The sequence below is a fragment of the Panthera pardus genome, unplaced genomic scaffold (assembly GCF_024362965.1).
Source record: "Panthera pardus isolate Hobbes unplaced genomic scaffold, ASM2436296v1 HiC_scaffold_24, whole genome shotgun sequence".
Classification (NCBI taxonomy): Eukaryota; Metazoa; Chordata; class Mammalia; order Carnivora; family Felidae; genus Panthera; species Panthera pardus.
This window is the reverse complement of record NW_026526810.1, coordinates 114,708,955-114,723,106: the sequence shown is the minus strand read 5'-3', so window position 1 is coordinate 114,723,106 and position 14,152 is coordinate 114,708,955. Positions and strand designations below refer to the sequence as shown.

Here is a 14,152-nt window from a genome sequence, read left to right as displayed (position 1 = left end):
CAAAGGGTCTAATATGGTGATTGTCTTAGGTACCAAGGAAAGAGAGGCTCAGCAATCCTTCCTTAAGACAGAAGATCTTAGATGCCAAAATTTGCCAACTGCCTCATTACACCCAAAATCTAAATCTGGAAGCTCAACGGCATGAGAGGCTGTTGTGAAAAGTGCTCATGATATATCTTTAAGTGAAAAATCAAGCTAGTGTGAGAGCTTCCAAAATGTGATGTCGGTGCCTGGCACAGAGTGGGCTCTCAATTAGTATTTGTTAAATGAGAGAATGAACTTCTTTAAAAACAAAATAGCACACCCTGGTTTGTGGATGCTTAGAAATGAAGCTGGAAGGACAGCTTTCAAAATTTTCCCACTGGTTATTTCTGGAGGGGGGATTTACAGGTGACTTCTTATTTTTGTTTTTAGTATTTTCCAAGTGTTCTATAACAAACACACATTATTCTGTAATAAGAAAACAAGTCGCTTTTTTTTAAGGAGGTGAATGTAGAAAAATAAAAGTAACCACACACATATGATAAAAGTGCGTGTGCCGGTTATCCAAACGCCACGGCCCACACACAAGCCAACCTCCTTACCTCCCACACATCCCACCCCTTCTCGGAGAAAGCTTCCCTGCCTTCTTTTTACTGTCTCAATTCCAGGAATCTGGGGAGTGGCCTTCAAGTGTTAGGCTCATCAGAGTCAGAGCCAAGTACTGAGGCAGCCCCCACCACGCCAAGGGCTGCAGAAAAGCAGACGAAAAGCTTGACTGCCCACTTCTGGCATCCCCCTGGCCAGAACCACCCTGCCAATCCTGGAAGAGGACTCCAGCAGGGTACAGAGAGGCCTCCATCTCATAGGATGCTTGTCTCCACACACATATTTGCTCACCTGCATGTCAGGTCAGAAAGGAGGTTGAAGAAATGAAGTCCTGTGTCCTAGCAAACTTTTCAGGAATTCAGTATTTCACCAGTGCCCTGTGAACACATTTCCTTTCTCTTCATACATGGTCCTGACTCTCCCTCATGACTCTAGACCAAGTCCGTGACCTGGGTCCCTATACTTCTTCCTACCTCGACTCACATCTGCTCAATGCAGATCAGCTCAGGGTGGGCCAGAGGACTCCATAGCTCAAAGGCAGAGGAGACCTCAGATGAACACAGGGAGGGTGTTCAGAGGAGGAGGGAGGGAACTGCAGGTGACCAGCATCTCACTAATTAGCAACAGGTAGGGCTGAAAGGTAGAGGACAGAGGGTAAGCATTCCCTATGGGGCTTGTGGGCCAACAGACCCAAAGGCTGGCCTTGTGGCTCTTGCGAGAGGAAAGAAAAATGGAGACTGCTCATGATACAGAGACTGCTCTGGCTGCCCAGAGAGAGGGCCTTTGTCCCTCCCTCCCTCTGGGTTCTCCCTGACCCAGAACAAGCAGGCCTGTGGGCCTTGGGAGAACCCCCACCGTCAGCCACTCTTTGTGATTAGCACTGCCCAACAGGGGAGACCCAAGCAGCCCAGATGGGGTGGATTTCAGATGGTCCACCGTCTGTAAACTCAAACTCTCACAGCCTCAGTTTCCTCACCTGCAAAAAGAGGATAAGAATTCCTACTGTTTACTTAGTTATTGCAGGTATTCAGTGACATAATTTTGGCCAAGGATTTTGCACAATGCTTGGCACCTAGAGCTCCACACATGGCCAGAATTATCAGTATTTTCTTTTTTTCAATTATTTTAACGTTTATTTATTTTTGAGAGACAGAGCACAAAGCAGGGGAGGAGCAGAGAGAGAAGACAACACAGAATCCAATGCAGGCTCCAGGCTCTGAGCTGTCAGCACAGAGCCCAACGTGGGGCTGGAACACGCAAACCACGAGATCACGAGCTAAGCCGAAGTCAGATACTTAACCATGCAGGTGCCCCTTATCAGCATTTTCTTAACTTCTCTGGTTTTTCCTCGCCCCCACCTCATCCTTCTGCCCTCAGAACAAATACCAGATCTTCTGAGGTGGGATGTTTGAGGTGGGGGAAGAAGGTCAGACAGACTTCAGTTGTTGTCCCAGCCTGGGCACTTCTCTGTGCCTCTGTTTCTTCCTTTGCAACATGGTAATAACAACAGTACTCCCTTCTGAGACTAAGCGTGAAGATAAAATAAGAAGGTGAGGCCTTGGGGCGCCTGGGTGGCTCAGTCGGTTAAGCGTCCGACTTCAGCTCAGGTCACGATCTCGCGGTCCGTGAGTTCGAGCCCCGCGTCAGGCTCTGGGCTGATGGCTCAGAGCCTGGAGCCTGCTTCAGATTCTGTGTCTCCCTCTCTCTGACCCTCCCCCGTTCATGCTCTGTCTCTCTCTGTCTCAAAAATAAGTAAACGTTAAAAAAAATTAAAAAAAAAAAAAAAGAAGGTGAGGCCTTTATAATAGGGCCTGTGCAGAGTGAGCACTTGATCAATCTTAGCTGTCGTTTCCTCCACACCATCATGCTACATCAGGGCTCCAAAATTTGCAGTGCCCCCCGTACTTTTTCCTTCGGAGCAACTCATCATAACTAATGATTACATATTTCTTCGTGTTGTTTAATATTTGCCCTTCCACCCAAACTTAAGCTCCATCAGAGATAAACCAAGTGTCTCTCTTCATTGTGGCTATATTCCCAGCACCTGGTATGGTGCCTGGATATAGTAGGTGTTTAATAAATATCTGTTGGATGAATAAATGCACGAACAGATAAACAGAATAGTAGCCCTAGCATGGATGATCACCAAGGTCCCTTCCAGCTCTGAGAGTCTCTGACTATTCTCCATTTTTTGACAGCTTTGGAAGAAAAGTTTAAAATGAGCCCCAGAGAAGCTGTTTCACCGATCCCTGGGGAAGACTCAGGGTGGTTGCTGCTGACAGACTTCCAAACACTCAAGTTGTGCAGAGATTTACTCTGATTTTTTTAAACCTGAGAAGGGAGCCTGCCGAATTTCCAGGTTGAAATCATCCTCTCCTCCCTCAGGGCTGCTGTGCACAGGGCACCACGCAAGGCTTGGCAGTGGGTAGCAGGGACCCAAGCCAGGTGACAGGCTTTCCCACGCCAGTAGTGGCCAGCGGGTCCTGAGCAAGAAAGGCCTCGTCTCACAGAGCAACAGGTAACCACAGCAGTCCCTGGCCTCGCCTTTTTGCCCTCCAAAGAGACAGGGCTTCACAAGTACTGGCATGGGACAGAGGGGGCTCTGAGGCTGACCTTGTATGTCATGACTTCACCCAGCCACAGAAAGTGTTTGCTTTGAATGCAGATTCCTGGGCTCCACCCCAGGACTCCTAACTCAGATGTGCAGTGGGCTGGGCCTGCGAATATGCATTTTATAAGAGCTCCCCAGACATTTTGATGCATACCAAAGTCTGAAAGAGGCTCTTCTCAGAAGGAAACCGATCAAGATAAGCAGTGTCCCCACTGGGTCCTGGGTGTGTATAACTAATTACTTCCACAATTCCAACGTAACTCTGGAAACAGATGCTGGCCTAGCCTGCCAGCACCTGCTTGGTAGCAGAGAGTGTTCTGAACCACTGGTTTGCAAGCCTGACCGAATCACCCAGGCAGCTTTAAAACATACTGATGCCAGGGTCTTTCCCCTAAATATTCTGATTTAATTAACATGAGGTACAACATAGGTTTGGGACTTAATACAGTGATTCTAATATGCAGCAAAGTTTGAGAACCACTGCTCTAACCGAATGTCACCACCCAGCTCACCCTACAGGCTCCAAGCACTGCGAACACCCCAGAACAGCCTTCGCCCAACCAGAGGCTCGAGCTGAGAAAGGATCAGACAGTGGGGTTCACACAGCAAGACCCCAGATATTCCTGAGGCACATGATCTGGTCAGAGCATCCATCCTAAGAGCCCCACATACTTCCCTCCTAGAAGTTGTAGGTGGCTTGCTGAGCAGGCCCCGTGTCCTCAGTGTGTATGAGATAATGGAACACAACTGTGAAGGTTCCTAGAGTCCTCTTTACTAATGTCTTACCTCCGTTTTTACCTCAGCTCCATCCACCAACTCTGCGACCTCAGGCAAGTTAAGCTCTCCAAGCCCCACTCTCCTCATCTTTAAAATGGGAATAACACTCCCTGACACTTAGCCACTACATCCTCACAAGCTACACGCGAGGCACTTAATGCACCTCCTGGCACATGGTAAAAGCTCAATCAATCTTGGCCAGAGATCAAATATCAAATGGTTCTGTTTATTGCCTATTAGATGCTGCATTCTTTTCTTTTTTTTTTCCTTCGCAGGAGCTTGGGTCCTTGACAGCTGTTCTGCCAACCTGATACTTTCTACTCCTCCAGGGCTCCCTTTCTTGCCAGGCTTTGCCAGCTCTTTGCTCTTCAACTTGCTACTTCTCTGAGCCTCAGTTTCCTCATCACCAAAGTGGGGGTATAAAAGTACTAGCACCAAGTTTGCTGAAGGATCCCAACATGAAGCCTGGCACAGGGTAGCTCCACAATGCAAAGATGCTGGGGAAGGTGAAGAATAATCATTTCTCCTCCTTGAATTGAGGTTCGGCAAAGAACATTCTCCGTCTGCTCTGGCAGCCAGTGGGTAGAAAAGATGCCTCCTGAAGGCTCATGGGGAGATGGCAATTCCAAATTTAGAGCCCAGGGAAGAGGCAGCCCCAGCTCCCCTCTACCCCCCTGGGGCAACGTGCAGAATGCTGACTCCAGCTTGGGGCCCCTCTTACCAGCTCCCCATCCTCCTCACTCCATTTAGCTCTAGCAATCCAATTCCCTTTCCTCCACCCGGAAATCGATGTTTAATTAACACGTTATTGGAAAAATAAACACAGTCTTCAATGGGACTGCAATGAAGCTAATGCAGCTCAGCTTGGGGGCCTCAGACCATCCCCTCAGTCAGAAAAAATATTCTTCTCTCCCCTGCCTCTCAACCAAGAAAAAGTTCTTCCTTTCCCTGTGGAGTCCTCCAGCATGGGGAATCCCAGATTCCTCCCTCGTGTATCCCCCTCCCTGGCTGTAGGCAGAGAGACCACCCATCCCTTCTGACCCTTGACCTGATGATGTCGACACAGGAGGCAGGAGGTGGGATTTGGTGTCAGTACATGTATCACTATTCCCTGAGGGAAAGAGGCACCTTCTTCTGGATGCCCCTTGACTCCACCTATGAAGCTGTGGATGAGCCTTACCTTCCCCCTCCTCTCCAGACTAGAACCAGCATTCATCCAACTGAGGGTTCAGCAGCAGTCTTGCCCTGCCTGACCAGGATGATGAGCCCCGGATACCCCCTCCAGCCCTCAGCCTCAAGAGCTGATCTGAAGACCTCCCCTCCTCTAGGCCCCATTTTAGATGTTCCAACTCCTGCCCCCTCTCCTCCAGGGTTCAGGAGGGGGAACAGTGCAAGTTCTTGGAAACGGCATGAATTCTAGAGTCAGACTCAAGGTCTGTTACTTCTTTCTCACTGTCCGATCTTAGACAAGCTATTTAACCCCGTTGGTTTCCTTGTCAGACAAATGAGAACACTACCTACCTAAAGGAAATATGGCAGAACACCACACTTCGCTTACAGCAGGTGCTAGATGACAGTCCACTCACCCGACTCTCCCACTAAGGGCCAGGCCCTACTGTGGGGGCCTTGGGGAGTGTGAGCCCATCAAGGATCAGGGCCACGGAGCAGAGAGAAATACATTGCAGGTTCTCTGCCTTCTGCCAACTCACCACCAACCCAAACAACCTAAACTCCTCCCTCTGACAAGATGCCTGAAGTGAGGAAGAAGGTAACAGACACTGTGGGGAACAGAGTTTCCAAGTGCCATCACAGAGACAACCAGCAGTGCCACTACAAGGCCAGCAGTGTCCTCCCCCTAAGCCTAAAGTGGCAGCAACTGACTGGCACTAATATCTTCAGCATGTGCCAGAGTTGTCAGTCAGACTGCCCAGCAAGTGGGTCAGTTCTCAGAATCAGGTTCCCAGACTTGGGGAACTGGAGGACAGGCCCACAGAGGTGGTATGACACAGTAGTTAAGACCAGAGGCATCCGAGCCAGGCCCGCTGGATTCGAATCGTGACCTTGCCACTTCTACCCACAGTACCTTGGACATGTTATTTAACCTCTTTAGGCCTTGGGGAAGGGGGCGTAATACAGAAATGATAATAACAGCACCCACCTCATAGGGTTTGGCAAGATTAAGGGAGATAATGCATGTCAGGGGCTTAGCATGGTATCTGGCACAAAATAGGACTCAAATGTTGGCTAGTGTAGTAAGAGTAGTGAGATTAGTAGTAGTGGCGATGTTTATAGAAAAACTAATCAAAAGATTCAGGTCTTCATTCTTTACAAATGTGGGATAAGTGGAAATATCTCTGGGGAAAGGCTCTACTCCCAGTCACCTTCTTCCTAAAATTGGATTTCTGTCTCTTGTATTTCCCTTTCCTCTCTCTACCCATTAACAGAAAGTGGGTGATGCCATCTCAAAGAAAGATGACTATATATTTTATCATCCAAACCAGGACACTTTTGAAAGTTAATAATTATACACTAGGACAAAGGCCTAGACGAGAACTGTCTCTGCAAACCAGGGCATCTGGTCACCCCATCTCAAGGTCACACAGAAACAGCTTCATGCCCTATCTCAAGATCCAGGCACGAGGTAAGTCTTCCCTGGTTCTCAGAATCCACTTTACTCTGGCCTCCTTTCCCCCAGCACCCTGACCCCCAAAACACACACACACATAAACACAACACACACACACACACACACACACACACACACACACACACACACACACACACACAGGGCTAGGAGGTCTAACCCCTCCCCAAGTCACAGTCAGTTCCTAGGGGTGAAGCAGAGGGATTTGGTAGGGGCCCTTCACCCACATTTCATGACATCGTGCTCCCCAGCCAGCCACTGGACATAGAAATGAAACACATCAAGGCTAATGTCTGACCCCATGCCTCCCTTTTTTTGAGAAACAAGGGCTAAGCCAGTCTAGGAGAAGTATTCAAGCTCCCAGGTCAACAAGATCCAGTCACCAGCTGCTCGGACTTCTGAATGGAGGCCCAGCTGTATATGAGAGTAACCTTAATGGGTAGGGCTACATGGGACTGAGAACCTAGAGCACGCCACTGCAGTCTCTTCCTCCAGTACATTCAGAGGATGACCTTGACTAGCTCTCAGAGACTCCAGTAACCTTGGAGTATAGGCCAGCAGTCTTCCTCCAATCTCTCTCTACTCTGTAAGAATCAAGTCTGCCCTCTTTAAAGACACACCTACTCCCACTCATCTCACCTGGTGAGGAAAGACCCACTCCTCTGACAGAGGAAGGAGGAGAACTAAGAGGGGCCCTGAGGCTGCCACTAACACATTATCCTTTGAGAAGGGATGCATACTCACAAGGCAGCATGATGGTGTGAAAAGAGAAATACCTGGACAGCCAGGAAACCTGGACTCCAGCTTTGTCTCTGGATCAAGTGTCTTTGGACAAACCACTTAATCTCTAGAAACCTCAGTTTTCTCGTCTGTATTTGAGGGCACCAGGTGAGATGATCGCTCAACTCCCTTTTACCTCTAACAGTATAACATAAGGGTTATGAACTGGGCTCTAGGAGTTCAAATCCTTGAACTGACAGGTTACTACATTACTTTGTGTAAGTCTAAGCCTTGGTCTCCTCCTCCTTTGTCCAAGGCAGGTAATAAGAACATACTGCATTGAGCAGTCTGGAGAATAAAATGAGATACTGAATGTTTACAAAACAACCCATCTTGGTGCAGAACTTGGTACATATCAAGGTCCTCAAAAATGGCAGCCATACCAATACTATTACCACTACCACTATGATGATGATGGCTAATATTACAGGGATGAGGAAGGAGGCAGAGTCACTCTGAGTCAGGCATGGAGACCTTTCTCAATCAGAAAGTTTCATACTTTCCAATCCCTCCAGCAGATCTGGGACTTGCAGGGAGGGATAAGACAGCCAGAGGCCAAGTTCAGCCTTCCCAGAAGACAGGTCCAAACTGCTAGAGAAGAAAAGAGAACCCCAATACCAAACCCATATGGTTCTTTCCTCCAATCAACGAATATTTGTTGAGCACCTACTACGTGGCAGGAAGTGTCCTAGGTGCTGGGAACACTGCGATGAACAGAAACAAAGCCCTTGAGCTCCTGGAGCTTGCATTCTAGAGGAGATGAGATCACCTTAACACTTCAGTATATAATACAGTACTAGGTAGCGATTAGCAAATTTGAATTAAAGGCAGGGTAACAGGCTGGAAAGTGGCTGGAGGTGGGGTCAGGGGGTTATTTTAGAAAGCCAGTCAGTATAGTGCTCTCTGAGCAGGCATCATTTGAGCACAGACCTGGAGGAAGAGACTGGGAGCAGGCCCCACACATAGCCCCTGCTGAGCCCCGTACTGCCACCTGTGGCTGGCCCAGCTGCACGGCCTCACTTAGTCACTGCAGAGCAGCCAGGGCTGGCCCTCAAGGGTCAGAGCTGCGCCTCAGCCATTTCCCCCTGCAGGTGCATGCTTGGGGGAGACCCGGCCTGATCACTGCCGGGACTAAGGTACCAGGCAGGTACGTTTCTAGGAGGCAAGCTTTGGAAGAGGCACTTCCACTTTTTGCAAGTCCCCCATCCACACACAAGGGTCATAAAGAGGTAAGAAGAGAGGGAGGATCCAAAGAGCATTCTCTAATCTGTGTCTGGCACAAAAATTTGCCCCAGAGGCATCCTACTCGCTATTTCTCCCCTTTCTCTGGCAATGACGTAACCCTTTCTCCCTAACTCTTCAAGGTCAGCCCCGGGAAGGGAGAGGGATGTCAGAAATGGAGGACAATCAGCATTTTGCTCTGGGGAGGTTTTTTTTTTTTTTTTCTTTCGGGCAAAATGTTTACCAATTTCATTTATAATTGCATAAAGAAGGGCACACCTTTAGCCAAAGGAGACAGAAAATGGCGTCTGATAGTTAAGGCAGCTGGAGCCCCGAGCACTGGGGGCTCGGCTGTTTTCCTGGCCCAGGGAGATCTCAGCTCCTGGGGGCTGCAGCCTCAACCAAGGCCGAGCCTCCCAAGGGTGGCTGGTGCTGGGAGGGCAGGGCCCTTCTCCCTGGGGCTCCGGAGATGGTGGAGAAACCCTCAATTTCGCCCACCTCTCTGCCTTCAGTCTGCATCCGCCCACCAGTCATCCACGAGCACCCCCCGCCCACAGGCTGGTTTGGGGACGTGGGGACCTCACGCGACGCTTCCACTGGAGACCCGAAAGGTTTCTCCCCCTCCACCCCCTTCTCAGCTATCCTGAACACTCCATTGCCCTCTGTCTCCCACTGAACACCCTCGCTTTTTGCCCTCCCCTCCCCAAGGGGAAGTCAGCTTCCCAGGGCTGGCACCCCCACACCTCTCCAGAGCCCCGCGCACAGCCATGGCCAACAGTCACACTCCGGCGGCACAAACAGGCAGTCAGCCTCCTGCGTGACCCGCACACATGGTGTCGACACTCCCATGTGGTCCAACTGGACGCACACTGGTGTCTGACAAAACACAAACATCCCCCCAGCCCCCACCCGAAGGGCAACACAAAGGCCACGAAGAATTTCAAGACCAGACGACATCGGACATCAGAGAGAGAGCCGGGTAGGACAAAGACATCACTCCGTGCTCGCAACGAACAACGACAACTCTGGGACGTTCTGCAGTGCCCTCTGGCTTGACACAGCCCACTGAGCAGAGCTGTGTGTGTTGGCGTGTGTAAGAGAGCATACATATGTGTGGGTGTGGGGGTGGTGTCTCTCTCTACTGTCCAAGCAGCAAACCTCCCCAGAGGTAACCCAGTCCAGACTCTGATTTCCCCGCAACCTTCCTCCAATGTGCCGCAAACGCATATTACACGGATGGTTAAATTGGATCATTATCACTGGGTGCTTATTTGGCCAAAAAAAAAAAAAAATCATTAATGTCATCTACCCCCACTCCACTCCCCTTTTCAAGAGGCGCCCTCCCCCAAAGACTCTCCAACATGCTAATCCCATGAACTGCGACACACCACAGCTTTCGGGAAAGAATAATGGCGAGGAGAAAGAAGAGAGCAGTGTGGGGAAGAGACGTGGATAACGTTACTGCATTGCCCGTATGAAGATGGGTGGAAAGGAGCCATGGTGGAGGTAGGGGTGGGGAGAGCCACAGAGGGGAATGAAACCAAACGAAATCCAGCCCTTGGTCGCCTGTGTCCGTGTGTGTGAGTGTGTGTGCAAGAGCGTGTGCAAGTGCGTGTGCAGATGTGCCGACTTAGCCCTCCTATCAGAAGGCTGCATCCGTGTGGCATGTAGGAAAGGCCATCGCACCACTGTTGTGTTGCAAGAAAAAAAAAAAAGGAAAGAAAAGAAAAGAAAAAAGAGCCGCAGAGCCATCAGAATCAGAATTTTCTCATCGAGATGGAAAGGGCTAGAGGAAAGGGGGAGGGGGCGTATGGGTAGGGGAGAGCCGCGTGTGGCAATAGAAGGCAAGAAGAGCATGGCAAAATTGGGGGAGGATAAAGGGGGTAATTGGTGGTGGGGTGGAAAAAACTACACGAGCGCCTGAGACACACACACAATACCCAAACGCCAACCCCACCGCTCCACTGTTCATCTAAGGCTGACAACCTGTCCCCCATCTCCCGCTGCCTCTCTGTGCCCCCAAAGCTGGTGCCGGTGGATTTCTCTATCTCGGTTTTGCAGCAGTGGGCTAATTACAACCAAGCCCCCTTACCAAATTAACCCCTCCCCTCCCTCTCTTTTTCTCTCTAAAAGGCCAATTGAAGAATAATGTGTTTTTAGAGATAATGGATTTTTTTTCCCAAGGAGCGAAAGAAAGGGGGATGCAGAACAGAAATTCTGCAAACCGGTGACTTCCGACCCCATCTCCATCTCCCCTCATATCCCCACTCGCTGTAGCTTCTCATCTACCATTTTCCAACCATCCCCTTGTCCCCCACCACCCAAAAGAAAAGACCTTCCTACCATGCATATCGACAAACACACCAACCGCCACCCAATCTCAGTAGCCGATCTCAAAACCCCAAGCATCAATCCACCTCAATACATTCTTTCCCTTATATAAGAAGCAAATCATCAACATATTCAGTAGAAACGCAGCATTAAAAAGAAATTAACAAAAAAGGAGGCCAGACCCCGTCAAACCCCCAATAATTAATAACAGGGAGCTACCAGAGAAGCAAAGAAGTAGTTGTCTCTCAAAATCTAGAATCCCTTTGATTTCTGGCCCCCTCATCTTAAGAAACAATTTTTTTATATCATTATTTCACTAGAAAGGGCCGGAAAGCTCCAGAAAAGGGCATTCGCACAGTCCGGTTGTTCAAAAAAAAAAAAATTAACCCAGCCCTGTTGCTCACTTTAATAACGAACTTCCAGCATCCAGCCTTTTCCCCCTCTTCCAGAAGGAAGACTGGCTCACAGGATGAACCCCAGGCTGCAGAAAATGGGCCAAGAGCCCTTGCTCTCCACTCCCCAACCAAAAAAAAAAAAAAAAAAAAAATCAAACAATAGGAATGTCTCTGCACAACCAGCACCCATCTGAAATATCGTTTGCCCCAATATCACTTAGGCAGATTAAGCTAGAAGATTAAAAAAAAAATACCAGCCTTGCTATGTCTCTCCCCCCCTCCAACCCTCCGCCACGTACCCAGTAGCCCTTAGGTAAACTTGCCCATCATAACCAGCGGGACCATTTTAACTCGAAAGGCAATGCAGAAGCCCTTGAACGATGAAAGGAGACTCTACCCCAGAATGGCAAATTCATAGAGGGCTAGTTCTTCAGGTTCACCAGACCTAACCTCCAGGTGCCCCCAGATAGACTATCCCAAGCACAGAGTCACCCAGTGCGCTGGGAGTTCAAATTTCCATTGGAACCTTCATCACAAAGGCAAACGGTCATCTGACCCCTGAAACTACACTGTCCTCCAGGTGTGATGAGGAGTGACCCTCATGCTCCCAGGGCCATCCATAGGACCCAGGGCAGAGAAAGAATTAGGAATGTTGAGGTGGATTGGTCTAGTAAAAGGAAACTATCTCCCCAAGCGGGAATGACCGGAGGAAGCGGGGAGAGGACGGCCCCAGCTCTCCCACTTTTCCTAGGTGGTCTGACTGTGTCTTGCTCCATCCTAGCCTAGCTATTAATGATCTCTGACCTTTGCATTTAAAAAAAAATTAAAAATCAGTGATCAGGGGAAAGAAATCCTACCTTACCTAAACCCCTGTAAGAGTTAGCAAAAATACAGTTGTCTCACTGCATGATGATATTTCTATATCAAGATCAAAAGAGGAGGCATTTAATGGAGGGAGGAAGAAATTTATTTTTTTTAACAAGTAATCACAGGGTAAGTCACCTGCAAAGCAGCCGAGCCCATAGGTTGGTATTACATCACTGGCCTAGGAAGGGATGGGGGGTGGGGGGAGGACAGATTATTTTTCCCTTGTCATCAGGATGATGTTTCTAAAGCAGTTAAGTTTCATGGTTAAAAAAGAGAGAGTGAAAGAGCCAAAACTCTGGGTACAACACAATACCTTGAAAAAAAAAAGACATCGAACCAGCCTTTAAGGTCACTGAGAGCTTGCAAAACCCACAGTGCTTACACAGAGTGGAAGTTTTCAGGCAAGCCTGCTACTAAATCATTAATATAAACAAATGGAAGGCAGAGAAGGAAGATTCCCTTGTAACGGATCCAAACAGGAGCATACACGCGCACACACACACATACACACACACACATATACATACTCCCTTTTCACCTCTGATTATGCCCACCTTCACAACAAGATAGCGGGAGTCCAACCTGAATCTTGAGACTCAAGAACAACATCCTCACACCCCTTCCAAAAAAAATCTATTTCTCTCTCTCTCTCTCTCTCTCTCTTTCTCACACACACACACACACACACACACACACACACACACACACCCCTCTCAATTCCTCAACAGCTAGGGAAATCCCTGTCTCAATTCAATTTTGTCTTATGATCCTCAGAGTGTCTCTTCTCCTTCTCATTTGAACCAGCCCTCCCCCCCCCAAAAAAAAAATAATTAGGGGGAAAGTAACTACAAAATGCCAAAAAACTATCTGCCCAAAATGAAGTGACAAGCACACATCATTTCAGACTAAAAATCCAAGCAAATAGGAGAAAGACTTAGAAGAAAAAAAGATTTAAAAAAATCTAAAACATTCTCTGACTTTTCCAACATCTGGAGCAAAAGAACTCAACTTCCAGGAGCAAGTGAAGGAAAAGAAAGGCAGTTGAAAAGCCATTCCCGTGGTCAGCTGAGACTCTCTGATCCAGCATCCAAAAAAAAAAAAAAAAAGAAAATCTAGGTTGGTGGCTCCCAACTGAAAACTTCTACCCTCTCAGGAGCAACCTCTTCCCAGAACGAACAAGAACCTTGAGTTGTTTCACATCCTGCCTGCCTGCCTTTCCCCCAAAACCTTACCTTTCCAGTTGAACAGAAGATTTGGGATCTGTTTGTTTGTTTGATGTTTAATCAACTGAGTTTTCTGGGTATGTTTCCTCTTTGGAAAGGTTCAAATTCCAGAATATTTCTCTCTCCTTCTCCTTTTCTCTCTCTCTGGGAGGGAGTGGCGGGGAAGAAGGGAGGGGGGTGTCGGAGGTGTGAAAAGCAGGTCCGCGGTGGCTCAAGATGCTGGCGGCTGCGAGAGAGGGGAGGACACGCTCGCCTCTCCCTCTCAGGGAGTTGCATGCAAGAGGAGATGTGTAGGGCTGAGCTCGGAGCCTGAGACTGCCGGGGAGCCCAGGAATTTCACGCACTCCAGAGCCGGCCCCTCCCTCTCCCACACAGACCCCGGCATTTAAAGAGACAGCCAAGCTGCCTGGCTCAGGGCTTCACCTCCTCCCTGACTGTTTTGCAAACAGCTGAGAAGATACCATCAGGGAGGGGCACTGTGCAGCCCCCTAAGACTAAGAGGCAATGTCAGGAGCTCAGTTCTCCCCCTACCCCAGCCTGAGGAAGGTTCTTTGCCAAAACCGAAGCAGGAATGAAAATAAAGACAAAATCTTCATTTATGGGTTCAGTAGACTAACCACTTCCCCACTGCTGAAGATGCATGTGTCTCATTGCAGACAGGGAGTGGAAAGGACCCTGACCTAAAAGCATGCCTCAGTTTCCCCAAGTAGCCACT

General features: G+C 48.8%; 1 protein-coding gene across 32 annotated transcripts in view; it reads right to left on the bottom strand.

Moving 5' to 3' along the window:
• NRXN3 (neurexin 3) overlaps positions 1–13,770 on the bottom strand; it is a 1,570,655-nt gene extending 1,556,885 nt beyond the window's left edge. For 18 of the 32 annotated variants that reach the window (XM_019427343.2, XM_053889668.1, XM_053889661.1 and 15 more), the window contains exon 1: positions 13,447–13,769. The gene's annotated coding sequence lies outside the window, so the exon portion shown is untranslated. Of the gene's footprint in view, positions 1–13,446 lie in introns of all 32 variants that reach the window. The other 14 variants (XR_008417276.1, XR_008417277.1, XM_053889672.1 and 11 more) reach the window with 1 other exon arrangement.
• Positions 13,771–14,152: the final 382 nt, after the last annotated feature.